Raw genomic sequence first — 12,223 nt, 5'->3', positions numbered from 1 at the left:
TTTCATCTGCAGCCAATGGATGGCCAAATGTGCCTGGCTGAGGTTTATAGGGGAGAGCACTACTGTACAGTTTTGTGATCTGCAAGAGCTCACCCCAGGCATGGGCTTTGTCCCTTTCTCCAGACCCTTGGCTTCCTCAGGCCATTTATTTCTGGAGACGTCCGTACTGCATATGGCTGTTTGCTGCACATAAATGCACCAGGTGCAGGTTTAATGAGTGAGACAGTAACTCCCTACCCCACATGCTTGTTAGGTGATTTCCAGCAAAATCCTTGTAACTATCATGTCAACAACAAAAATTTTCTTCAGGACCCAGCACTGTTCTCACTCCATGAACATATTTCCACAGCAAATGTTACCGCCTGAGACTGCCTTTTGCTTTGAAGTCTTACTTGGAGGGTGAGGGAAGACATCTGAGTATATTTTTATAATGAGGAGAGGGTTTTTTCTTCACTTCCCGCTCATGCAGTAATGGCTGAACTTTGCTTTCTTTCTTCTTGTGAAGGAAATGTTCCAAAATAAACAAAACCACCAAGTTGCAAGCAGCTGCGGTGCTGGGAAAGCTGGAACCGAGAGATGGCACTTTCCTAAAGTTAGGGACTGAAAGTGAGGTTACAACCAAAGCCTTTTTAGTATGTTGATCTCTGTTCTCACCCCAGGTTTTCATATAAACCATTGCCTAAATAACTTACATGAAGCCAGCATGAAGAGAAGCAACACAAGAAGGACATGTTGGCAAAAAGGGGGTATTTTGATATCCCAACAGTGGGGTGGTCCACAGAATATGCAGGAGAGGCAGAGGAGCTGTGCAGTGGTGCTGCATGGTCACCCACGGGTGCCCAGTGATGGAGGGACCAAAAGAAGGAAACATACTGAGAGGCTAAAGGCGTTGGGGTGGGTTGATGGGAAGCCTCATGTGAGGAGGGACTGTGAGATAGCTGGTGGAGGATGCGGCTCTGAGACCAGGGGAACATGACTCTCTGAGATGTGAAGCTGAACAGAAATGAGAGCTGAACATCCCTGCCTGCCTCCTCCTGGGAACATCCCGGTTGACCCGCTGGCCCCGGTCCCACCTGTGTGGTGCTGACAGCCTGGCCCACCTACCCCAAGCTGCGCATTGCTCCTTTCTGGGGCCAACTAATTTTCAGCTGCTTTCAAACTCAGGCTTCGGACCTGTATTTTTAGCTCGAAGATAAACATTTTGAAAGCTGTCTTCTTTCTCACAGTGCAGGCACGAGGTGTTTTTAATTATCTTAGGAAAGCTTTCCTTGGCTAGGCCAATTTATGCACTGTTTCTCTTGTGTGGCTGGTCTGTTTGTCTTGTGGAGCTGGCCTATAAATGAGCTATTAGGGGTTTATTGTATAACTTTATCAAGAAAGTAATCTCTAAAAAAAACCCCCAAAATGTCTTATAACAATTTTTTTTTCTTTGCAGATAACTTCGCAGAAGCCAAATGATCCTCACAGATGACCACCCAAACTTGCTGGAAGATGCTTACTCCAAATTAAAATGTTTAGGTTTAGTAATGTTTTGGTCCTAAAATGTTTTAAGTGATGATTTGGGCAGGAAAAAGAAAGTTCTTCCTGTAGGGGGATGCTATGGGAGAAGGAAGACCTCTCTTTTTTCCAGAATGAGATATTCTTGAGTCATCAATGCATGATAAGTGCAGAGACAAGCAAGTCCTTCCTGCTCTTTGCTAGATTTACGTCTGTTTTACACACACACACAGACACACACACATGCACGTACTCATATAAAGAAAGAAAGTGATGGGGAGAGAGAACAGCAGCGATTATTACACCTACTGGTTTTATTATTGGTTTTGCTGTGCAGAGTCTGAACCATGTGGGTGTTGATGGCTGACTTTTTAAGAGACTTAATGAAGGTTACCTTTGGAATTCTTGACATTCATCATGATAAATGTGCTACTCACTTAGAAGAATACAGTTACCTTAAACAAACTATAACAAAAATTTAATTTTCCTTTTTTTTCCCTTTCACATACCTCTGCATTATCCCTTTTCAGGGCTAATGCCAGTATTTTTCAGATAACTGTAATTTTATTGCTTTCCTACTGACAAAGGGAAAAGAGGTATCTTCCTTAAGTGCTCCTCAAAAGGAGTAGAAAAGCAAAACCATTGTAAGTACTGAGACTCCTCAATATTTACATTTTATTCCTATTCAAATAGAAATATGAAGGGGAGGGAGTACTGATTCTAATTAGACTGTCCTTTTATGTTTCATTTCTGAGGCACCTCTCATTCACTGAGAAAATGTTTCCTCGGACTCAGAAATTGAAAGAAATCCATGAGGAAACCTGTCTCTTTTCAGGGGTCTGTACATTTACTGTCCATGTCTTCTAGAGCCCACCCACCTTTCTTTCTTGGGATGCTCTTACATCGTCACTGCTAATGCAACTTTCCTTAAAATCTGCACTCCTAAGTTCTTGCGTGTTTTGATCATGACTAACATCAGTTAGAGTGTACAAGGCATTGAATGTATCAGCTCTGATTTTTTACTCTCGTTTATGGGAACACCCAGGAGATCTTACATCTCAGGCTTTCCACACATGCTTGCAGAAAACCAGCATGGATTACATAGGCATTGGGGTTTAAACATTTCCTTCACTATGACAACAATTAGACAACAACTACTTTCTATTTCGCTGTAAGTTAGAGCTGTGAATAACAATGGAGAGGTCTAACCACCCTCTGCTCTCTGAGCAATCCCTCATGAGCTGGGCAGCTTTAGGGAACAACGCAGTTGTGCTCTCAGATGTTACTGTGTCCATGGGAGACTTTCTCAACTTGTGCTCTGGGGACCACTCATGGTCTGAAAGACTTCGGAGAATGGTTTGTGAGATCACTCTAAACTAAAGCAACTCTCCTCACTACCTCCCCCATCCCAAAACTGCTCCCCCCCACCCCCGCCATGTTGTCACAGCTTTCAAAGGGCAGCCCAATTTTTAGTTGATTATTCACAAAGAACACTGCATTAAGACTGCTCAAGCAGGCTGCAGCTTAGTCCTCCGAAAAGTTCAGGGATCTTTGGCTTAAAAAGCATGGAGAAACACTGCTTTGGAGAAGTGTGTCCACTATTTTATTTGTTTGGGAAGACACAAAGCATCTGCCTCATGGGTTGTCTGTACTCTTTAGAGTCAATGACAGATTACTGCATCAGGCTTCCATCTTTCACCAAGTGCTTAATACGCATGAATGAAGCATACTAGATGCAACAGTTCTAGTAATAAAAGCCAGCAGTTTTATATTACTTAACTCCTTTTGCCTCCTGGACACCACCTCAGATGCTGCTGAAGCCCTTCCTACCACTGTTGCAGTAGGCTGGGTTGGCTTTTCCAGCATAAATATTGCTCCTGGAAGATTTCAGCTACTGCATAGCCTCGGCTCAAATGCAAGTCTTTTCCCTTCCTCACAGCTCTGCTATACAGAAAGGAGGTGATTTCTGCTATGCACAGAAGTTCTCACTGCACTTTTTAGCTGCAGGAAGCCACGACTGAATGTATGGCTACATCAGATTCTGGAGCATAAAACAGGGAGAGACCTCCGTATCAGAAGGTCCTGTGCTATTGCAGACAAACAGATCATACATTTTGCAGGTTCTGTCTAAACTAACCTACTAGTTAGGTTTCTTGCTCCCACTGTTTCTACTGTAAAGCTTGTTGGAGCCTTATTCCAGAGCTTGCTTCTACCAGAGCTGGCTGGAGACTTTATAATTCCAGACACATTTTTATGGTACATGTAAACCTATTCATTCTTCTGTTCATGCTGCCTTTTATCTTAGTGAATTATTTGTACTACAGTCACACCCATGGGCCCTACCCAGTTGCCGCTGGGCACCCAACAAACACTGTATATGGAGTGACCCAAAAGGATTCAGGATGAGACTGTAAACAGAAGACATCAAACACAAATGTGTGCAGCAGACTCAAACTGGTGTTCTGACTGCTGACAGCTCTGTTGCCTCTTTCTTCACAGGGAACATAGAAATACTGCAAAGTCCTGCTATGGAAGGCACATGGAGAGAATGGGGAAGAATCAGCAGGTTTCTCCAGAGAGGAGAAGGCCAAGTTTTATGGCTATACTGAATTTGATTCTTTGAAAAAAGGAACCAAAACCTTGCCATACCCATAAGCATGCAGGAATTCAGGATTGTATCTTACCTGTGCTGGGGCACTGTCTGTTGTAAGCACAGGCTCAAGGCAAGGGACAGAATGCCTTCTAGTACGCCCCCAGCTCACCCCGGCAGTTACGGTGTTAGTTATTAAGCACCTGAAGGAAACCACAGGGACTCTGGTATCCACTGTGGTTTCTGCAATCTATGAGCACCAACATTTGCTGAAATAGATCTAGGACTGTTCCTATCATTTTTTAGCACAACTGTATTCTTGCAGGTTGATCTTGCAAATATCACCCTGTTTCATACAGTCCCAACTGCAGAGCAGCTCTGCCTGTGGCTTGGTGTGTTTAAAGCCACCATTTAGCAAAAGAAAACAAATTAATATAGGCCCGAGTTTTGGCCAGGCAGACATGATACGTTTTTAAGCTGTGATTTTGTTTTGGACAACGGTTAATGATGACACATTTGAAGCTATGATTTTATTTTGCATTAGAAGACTTATTTATGCATAGCCGATAAGTATTTTTTTCCAGTTCTAATGATATTTACTGCATGTTGCACAACTTCAGTCTCTAAGAAAGAAATAAAAAAAAAGGTGCACTCTGAGCACCAAGTGGTGCAGCATGCTAATGAACACATGATAGGGCTGGTACCAGTGAGATATTAGTCTATGCCACACAAGTACTCAGTTGACCAGACATACCCACAAACACTTTTTCCTCTAAATAGCACTATTCAAGAAAGCAAATGTCCTGGTCTCGGGCACAGCTGGCAGCACTGATTTGTTCTCTGCTGTAAGATCCCATTTTGAGCTGATCATAAAACTGCAAATTTCTACCATCTGAGCTGAAATTTTTCATACAAGGTGTTTACCTCAGAGTGCGGTCGTTGGTTATTTATAATCAGTCAATTTAACAATATGATTTAACTTCTTCAGAGAAAAAGGTAGTAAAATCTGTTTATTTCTTAGCAAAACAACAGCACTGAATTTCTTTTCATGTGGGAGGAAAGAAGCATCTTGTCCTGATGGCCATATGAAGTGCCACCACAGCACCCTCCAGACTGCATCAGCAGGGTCATGGTGTAGCAGAAGTCCTCATCACCCGATAGCCCAGTTCTTCCAGTTCCCAAAGATGTAGCTAGTGATCTCCAGTTCAGACTGGGAAAGGATTTGAACTTGGGCTTTTAAACTTCACATTAATGTTTTGACCACTAAGGGGCGACCTGGAGCAGTGTGTATGCTGAACTCGCGCAGGCCATAGAAAGCCACTTGTTTGGTAAAGCGCTGCATCCTTTGAAGCCATGCCCACCTCCTGGGCTCAGGGCTGCAGGGCACCCTCCCAGTGTAGCAGGTGGAGGGGGTTATGTGAATGGTCCCTAATCCGCTTAGAGCAGTGACGCTGAGATTAGTGGACGTCTTCCTTCCTCAACAGTGAAGGCAACGCAAGGGTGCTTCAGCGTGTGCTGTGTAATGGTATTGACTTTGGTCTGTTCAGCTGGCAGAGCTGTGGAGTGTGATGGCAAGCAGCTGGGGGAAAAGCCATTTTTTACTCAACACAGCCTTTTCAAAATTATGGTTTGTCTGCACTATCAGTGTCAAGGTAGAGCATCTGGGAAGTACACATCTGGAATTCACGTGAGTACTTATTTGACATAAGTGGGATTCATGAAAGCATCAGCTCAGTTAAGCATCAGACCCTGACTCAAGGAGGAGGGGGCTGATGTTCAGATCACTCCTTAGTAAAATTGCTCCAAGACCTCTCTCTCTCCTTTTCCTTCCCTTTCAAGGGTGTCCTTTTGGGTTCCCAAATGAAGACTTGGCTGATTGCAGCTGGAGAGCAAAAGAGCGCAATAAACAGGAAAGTAAGAGTATTTATCTCTGGCGCAGCCTGCCTTGTTCTAGTCTGGATGGAAAAGAAGACGAAAGTCCACAGAGCACTTGAGCGAACAACAAATGGCATAAGAACAAATGCAGCAAAAAAGAATGCCAAGGTTGTCATCCCCCATCAGCGGTTTGGATGGGTTTCCTCCTTGGAGAAGCGTTGGGGAGGCTCGAGGCGGGACCTCGTGCAGGAAGCAGGTGGTTTGCTTTACCAAGAGCCATGCGTAATGGTCAGGGAGCTGCACTGCACGCCGTGCCAAGCTACAGCAGATGGGCTGCAGTTTGCTCTGCTCAAGGATATTTTTCATGTTATGTGTGGAAAAGAGCAGTAACCCTTGTTTGTTATATGAGGCCTTGTAGGACTTTGTTTGGAAAAAAGCCATTTTTGAGATAAAAAAATAGCCATTAAAAATGTGAGTCACTGTAATCACATTCAAAGTGCTCCAGCATGGCTTTTTATGTGCAAATATATATAAAAAAATCACTATTAAAAGCAGCTTTTTTAAAAAAAATGAAGAATTCCACCCCAAATTACCTCAGGCTAATTGAGGTGACATTACTGATCTGTTCAGTTGAAATTACTAAGAAAAACCACCCGAAACATCTCAAAGTACTGAATTCAAACTATTCACAGTGCAAGAGTATCAGCAAAACATCTGTGCTTGCTCTGTGTTGTTACTCGGGACCTTGGGCTGTAAATGCACCGCAGCATTCTCTCCAACACAAAGGCATTTCAAAACTTGGATCCCCAAAAGGGCTGGGGAAGACTTATTGCTTGCACAGGGAGAAAAACCAGGACCAGAAGCACAGGGTCCACCCAGAAGCAGGACCCTGTGAGGAGCCTTGGGCACCTCATGGTGGGGACATCCACAGCCCAAGCAAATGACTGATCACCTGAACAAGCCAAAGAGGGCAAGGCTGGCATGTACATCCCGCTGTTCTTTGGGGTTTGGATGCCCCATTTAATATTATAAGGTGCTTGTGTCCTCTCGGAGGGGAGGTGCTCAAACTGCTGCTTCCAAAATACATTCTCACTGTGAGGCTGTGAGTGGCAAGGGGCAGAGGGAGCAGAAGCCTTTCTGTTGTAAATGACAAATATCAGAATCTTTTCTCTCTGGTGTACCATCTCCATCCTTGATGAGAGACCAACTGACCCAGGCAGAGTCTTCCCACATCCAGGCACGCACCCCTCCCAGACCGTATTTGCTTACTGCACCTTAAACAGTCACTGAATGAGTGACCCTTCTCTCAAATCCAGGCTGAGCTCTCAAATATCCCAGGCACTGCAGAAAGGGCATCTTTGTGAGGTTGCTTACTAGCACTGCTAGGTACCACCGTGCCTGTGTCAGCCCCCGGATCAGAGGGTTTCAGGGTCTCCTGCTGAGTTGGGCCTTCTGGGGACCTCTGAGCAGGGGCACCTACTCTTTGGACCATCATGAAACTCAACAAGGAGTGAGAAGTCAAATTGCTAAAAATAATTGAGGCTGTTTCATCTCTGGGCATGCAAAACAGTCACTCTTAAATTACAGAAAGCGTAGGCACCTCCTGGGAGAGGTGGCAGGGCTGCAGCTGTGGGAAAAGGGGAAGCCGGGCACCCGAACACGGCGTGCTGGGTCTGGTCCAGTTCTGTCCTACTTCTTCAGTGTTGCTAGGATCTGATTTTTACTCTGTATTTGGCCAACTGCAGACACTGGAAAAATGGAGAGAGAACAGAAAACAACCACAGAAAACAATTTGAGGGCTGACAGAAATGTCTGATGGTGAGAGACTTAAAAGGCTCGTCTGTTTGGCTTAGCGAAAAGCCCAAGTCATCTTACTGTATTTTACTAGAGGGACCTACCGAGTGCTTTAAATCACTGGCAAAAGACAAATAGCTGCAAGCTAAATCCAGACAAGTTAAAATAGACATAAGGCACAGTTCAAAAGCAAACAATGAATCATTGCTTGTACATATTGCTAATGGCATTGGTGGATCCTCTACTTTGACTAGTAGGGTAGGATGGGGTGCCTTCTACTGCAGATGGGCCAGAGGGTTCACACAGAGGTGCTTGGAGGAGGTTGCCTGACTGAAGCTGTTCAGGAGGCCAGATGACATCAAGCTGCCTTCTCATATCAGCAACCTGCTGATATTCACACCACTACATCGAGTCCTGCAGCACATCAACGCACCCAGCATCCAGTCAGTATTGTCAGGATGTTCCTGTAAGTCAACTGTTAAATATTGTCTGGCAAAAATAAACATGTGGGTAACTGCAATGCTTGGTAATAGTAAATCATATTCCTCAGCTCCTTTCCCTTGTAAAACACATAACAGCTGTTCTTGGAAAAGTGAATAGAAGCTCCAGTGCTTTGTTGTTGTACTCTATTGCTGTATGATGCATTACCAGCAGTAACCTTCAGTGACAGGTAAGAACTGCCTAATTAGCAGCCTCTGTGCTATGCAAGCTTTCTCTCTTACTCTTGACTGAGGGCATTAAAGAGCATTAGAAAGTATAAAGTTCTGGGCCTGGTACACATGCTATTGAAACTCAAGAAAAACATTTAAAATTTTTTTTCAAATGGAGAGAAAAGTCCTGATCTTGTGTTCATGCTGCTCTGGACTTATGCCCACCAGCTATCAAACAGAAGACAAATGACAGTGCTGTTCTTTCAACCAGTTTAATGCTTCTGGCAAAAGACCTGGCAGCAGACTCCAAAGATTTCATCTAGGCAAGGCAATGCCTATTCCAAGAGTGGAAATCTCCAAATGGAGAGCTGGCAAGTGCATGTTTGTGCTGGAGGCTTAAATCAGTCATTTCTATTTTTCCCAGTGTGATCTAGCAAAGTACAGAAATTTGTTCCTTCAATGGCCACAGGTCACTTTTCATGTTTAAGGTATTATTAGTGCCATGGGCTACAGTGACACATTGACTTCATGTAAAACAGTCAGTGTTAGAACCACCTGTTTAATTATTCCTTTACAGTAGCTCTACTTTGAAAACTGTCAATGAATGCCTTGTTGACACTGTCAACAGAGTCCAGGAGACCTCTGTATATTAGTGGTCCCCTGGAGTCATTCCTCTGTGTTCTTGCAAAACTCTCCTGCCACCACAATATATTTCTGATTCTGTTGCTGAACACCATAGCCCTCATGGTTACCTCATGAACTGACACCAGTTCCCCTGGCACCAATGCCTAAGTCCATTAGCAATCAAAATGCTACTGCAGATTTATACTATTAAATGCATTTTCTCCTTCAAAAGCTTGGACAAACTTTAGGGGCCTAACTGCAAAACTGGGATTTAGATTAAATAAGAAACCTACTCAGCAGCTACCTAACTCTTTATTTAGGGTCTGATCTGTTGTGCTTGGAAGTTCCTGAGGTGCCAGTAATTCCACTTCTGTGGATACCCAAAGATGCCCTTGATTACTCTGGTGGGACTCACAAAATGAAGGGAACATAATCTAAGACTGTAGGTTTGCACAACTTCCTTGTATGGCAGTACTCTATAAACACTTTCCAGATCATGGGAATGTCCTGGCAGTACTGTATCTTCTTATCAGAGTAAGCCTGTGGTGTGCACACACCACACAGTCTAATTTCTCCACAGGGAAGACCTGGCAAGAGCTATGCATGGGAGACAGTACATGCCAAAGAGGCATCGGTATGACGGCCAAGGCATTCCACTTAGCATGTTTCAAAAATATGTTTATGTGCAACCTAAGGGGCCAGATCAGCTACATGTGCTCTGAACAGATTTAACATATGACAAGAGGACAGGGATCCTTTCTAAATGTTCATGACTGCTTAATAAGTAATGATGTATTTGCCAGTGATGCCTCCTTGTATGTTATAACTCAATGGTTACTTCAGCCAGGGTGCTTGGAAGGTGCCTCTACACATTTCCCAGATTCAAAATGTTGCAACATCTCCTATCTGCCAAGGGAATGTCTTATTTCCTCTAGGCAGAGAATAGTCATTCTTCACTCCCAAATCAGTAACTAAAACCACATACAAAAATATATGGAATCACTATTTATTCACAGATGAATCACTAATCATTCACTAATTCTATCCCAGAACACAGAATCATTGCAAACACAGAATTTCTCGAACTCCTGAGAATCCAGAATGCTAAACATTTCTCTATCTTTTGCTCTTGAAGTGGCCTCAGGGTGTAAGTCTTCCAGCTTGGCCCTCCAATAATAATTATGGTAATGAGCTTCTACCTCCTTTGGGCTAGTTGCTAACACAGTCCAGCTGATTGCTCCAGAAGGAATAAACAAACACATTTAAACAAGAAAAAAGCCAAGCCTCTGTGAACAGTAACAAAAGGGCAAACTGGAAGACAGCTTAGTCAAATCATCTGCACCCTAGTGTCATCAGAGGCAACATTTTCTCTGCAAGCAACCAATGATCCTGCATAAAGTGAGTTGGAATGAGAGATTGCAAGGGTAGACCACGTTGAGTTCAGAAAACTTTTCAGTCCATCCTTCCAGGACTGTTTATGCACCTTAGAGCAAACAGTCATTAGAAAGAAAACAAACAGTCCTTAGAATAAGTTGTAGGCAGACATGTGTGCGGGCTTCTAGTTGACCTTAGGATACTCCTGGTGCCACAAGCTGCTGATCTCAGCCCCACGTGGAGCCACTCAATGTTCACTATGCACAACCAAGTGAGTCCAGCTCAGGGTTTTGCTTCAGGAGTCAGACAAAAGTGCTTCAGGAAGCTTGCATTTGGGGCATGGTGATACGTGAAGAATGAGCTTAGCAGGATGCTTGCTGTATAGTGAAGCTCCTCAGAAGGAGAAAGATAATTTAATAGTTTCCCTCCTTCCCACCAGGCGTTCCAGTCAGCCTGGTTAGCTCCACTCAGAGACCCAACCCAGCAAGGATTAGAAAGCAGAGGGTTTCTGCAGGGTGAGTGAGCTGAACTGGCTCACAGAGAGCTAGAGGCCACGCGGGACCTCACAGCCAGGAAAGAGGATGAGACTTTTAGCAGCAGTTCAAGCAGCTTGCCAGGTGCATGAAATCACAGGTTCAAAGCACAGAAGCTCAAGCCCCTATAATGTCCCACCTCTCTCCTTTGGTTTTAGGTGACCAGAGCTCTTACACATAAAACATGAGGCCACCAAAAGCTGGGCTGTAGCAAGGAGCAGGCAGGAAGCCTGCCAGGTGAACACCAGGCCCCTACTATGGGCAGAAATACAAATCCAATCCAAAATTCATTTATTTTTTGCCAGATGAAACTGTTTGGTAAATGCATCCTGATATTTTGCAGCAAAAGTTAAACTGCCTCGCGCTACTCCAGAGCTCCCATTTCCAGGCCTGTGGCCAGTTAATACTTCATCTCTTACCGCAGCGTGACCAGCAGTGGAACAAGCACTAAACGAGTCCTGCTGGTTCTGGTCTGTCAAAAATCCCAAACTGGAGCCTGGGGGGACCACGTGAGCTGCTGCCTGCCCACCACGCCTTCCCTCAGATCCTGTGGAGGATCTCTTCAAGAAAGTTCAGTCTGCAGGTGCAAGTTTTGCAGCTTATGTCTGGCCCACATTTTTGATGTCAGGAAAAACACTGCAAGAATATAACTCATTATTAAAGAGAAGAGCTCCAGAGACTTTTTTGTATTCCAGTGAAAAGATTTTTCTTTAGCAGGCATTTGTCTATGATGTTTGCAACCTAAATATCGCAAGCAGAATCTGAAAATGACATTGATTAGAAACTGATTCTTGAAATAAATCATGCCCCTTTCTTAGAAGAGCAGTAATGAATTCTTGTCACTGAGTTTTCCTGATCTTTAATCCATTAATTAGTTGGAATGTGCTCACATCTCAAAATTATGTCAAATCACAACTTTAAATTGCACATAATTCCTACCAGTGTTTTGCTCCATAAACTAATCTCAATTACATTTAAGTTTAAATAAAACATTTTAACCCTTAAATTTTTTGTATAAACCCACAGGAAGAAAAAAGTGTTGTTCAAAAAGAAATACAGTAGTTTAAAATAAATCATAGCTATTGTCACAGATTTTTACATTTGATTTCTTGCTTTAAAGAGAAAATCCTATACTTGGTAACCTTTATTACCTCCTCCAGCTCTCCTGAGTCATGGAAACAGAATTCAGAAAGATGCCCAAGGCGAATTACTTAAAAGAGAAATGAAACCAAATCCTTTCACTCATTTGTTTCCCAGGTCACAGAATGAAAACCTGTAGGCCTCCT

This window comes from Athene noctua, chromosome 2 (genome assembly GCF_965140245.1).
Source record: "Athene noctua chromosome 2, bAthNoc1.hap1.1, whole genome shotgun sequence".
Lineage (NCBI taxonomy): Eukaryota > Metazoa > Chordata > Aves > Strigiformes > Strigidae > Athene > Athene noctua.
This window is presented reverse-complemented; position numbering follows the sequence as displayed.